The following is a 2,191-nucleotide window of genomic DNA, read 5'->3' as shown; positions in this document are numbered from 1 at the left end:
TTTAACATTTTTAATTAGATTAAATGTGCACGCCTTACGCATTTAAAATTTGTCCTTTTTTAGGTTTGGCAGATTAGCTTTTTAAGGCCAAATTTGGCCTTTTTATGCTCTTTCATTACAAAAAAAATATGGCGGCCAGAAAATTGTTCATGAAAGAGCTTAAAAAGGCCAATCTGCTAAACCTTAGAAAGGACAAATTTTAAAAGCAATAGAGCGGCCTCGAATAATAAATATAAATGATAAAAAAATAATAAAAATAAAAATTTTTTCTGGTTTTATATCATCCTTGGGTCTAACAATGTGTTTTATATAAAAATAAATAGTTTTTATATTTTTTTTGTCTGGAAAATAATTTACGCCACTAAACTACACATTTACCAAAATAAAAAATAAATGCATGCATTAATGTTTATAAACGTTATTTTTTAAGTTCAAAAAATCGTGAGTGATTCCTTCTGCCGAAATATCTGGTGGAGAGGGTATCAGATACTCTGTTTGGGGGCGATTACATTTACATGTTTTTATCCGTTCTTTTATTTTTGAAATTGTTGTGGGGGTATCCACGTTACCCCTGATGAAAATGATTAGTATAGCAGACGTGTTTCAAACAGAACTTCATGTCAACCCAGGCAACGCCGGGTACCTATGCTAGTATATATATATATATATATATATATATATATATATATATATATATATATATATATATATAAATGTAAATGTTGGTTCGTTCGGAATTAATTGTCTAAAAATCCACTGGACGGATGGCTTCCACGTTTTGGTATAATATGTTTACTATATCCATGTGTGTTTTTATATATTTCTTTTTAATTATAACATTATACTTAATTTTTCTATGATAAATAGGTGGATTTCTTTGTACCGAGAGGCCATTTTTTTTTTTTATTTAGGGACAATTATTTATTACCGCTTCCTGTCACGTGACCAGTGTTACAATTTAGCGGTTTTCCTGCTATATCTGGAGATTTCGTTTACAATCTAGCGGGAAATTCTAGAAAATCTGGAGGTATTTGGCACGCACACACCCGTATTAGATTATTAAAAAATAAAAAGCGCTTGAAAATATTCAATGTAAGTAAAAAAAGGTAGCATTTATTGCCTTTGGTAACAATTATTTATTGATTATTTGTTTTGTTTTTCACCTTTTTTTCGACTAACCATTCTTAAATCTCACTATAAAATCAATTTTCCAAGTACATTTTAGGTGGGGGGGGGGGATCCCAACCTCCGAAGTTTGGGTTTGTATCACTGTACACATAGATTCGAAAAAGTTGTCAAAAAACAAATATATAACAAATAAATGTTATCAAAGGCAAGATAAGTTACTTTTCTGCCAAACTGGATATGTTTTTCGTGTTTTTATTCAATGTAACATATTTATTCAGCTCAAAAAACATACAGTGTTTACCGATGTATTCGAAAATTCAAGATGGCGTCTCACACCCTCTTTAACACCGTAAGTTTGGAAAAAGGTGTTATAAATAAAAAACTATACAAAATACTATTAAAAACCCGCCGAATATATGTCAACCTATGTCACAGAAACATGTATTGAGCGAGTTTTTAACAGTATTTTATCCGGTTTTTTATTTATAACATCTTTTCCCAAACTTACCGTGTTAAAGAGAGAATCACTCTCAGACAGAAATCCTTGGAAAGATTATAAAACCTTTTAGCAACAGGAAGTTGGTGGAGATATGAACTCTCTAAGTGCTTTCTTTCTTATTTCAATTGAGGGAAATGCAATTCTTTGAGTGAAAGTAACCCTGACTGAATGACTGGGTGTTCAATCAATAGTCAATATTGATCACGGTCAATTCAATACAAATAATTATCGCAAGTAAAAGTTGCTAATTACTTCACGCATGTGTTAATGACTTGCTATCCACAAAGTCTTCTACATAAAACCTGACAAGTTAAACTTCTCCAAGATGCACAGTATATTTCCATTAATGACATATTTCAGTATTAAATCAGATAGTTATACAGGATGGAAAGATAAAATTGTCACACTAGAAAAGACGACATGATTCCATTTCCTTTTGATGAAAACTGGTTTCCTTTTTTTTTGTTGCAGACCATCTACTTGTTGGCCAGTTGTGCACAGATCCAAAAAGCGATGGGAGCCTTCTATCATGTCTGAAAGTGACACAATGTTCAACGAGCGAGA

This window comes from Euprymna scolopes, chromosome 32 (assembly GCF_053919585.1).
Source record: "Euprymna scolopes isolate OS-2025 chromosome 32, ASM5391958v1, whole genome shotgun sequence".
Lineage (NCBI taxonomy): Eukaryota > Metazoa > Mollusca > Cephalopoda > Sepiida > Sepiolidae > Euprymna > Euprymna scolopes.
The sequence above is the reverse complement of the archived record's forward strand: the minus strand, read 5'-3'. Positions refer to the sequence as shown.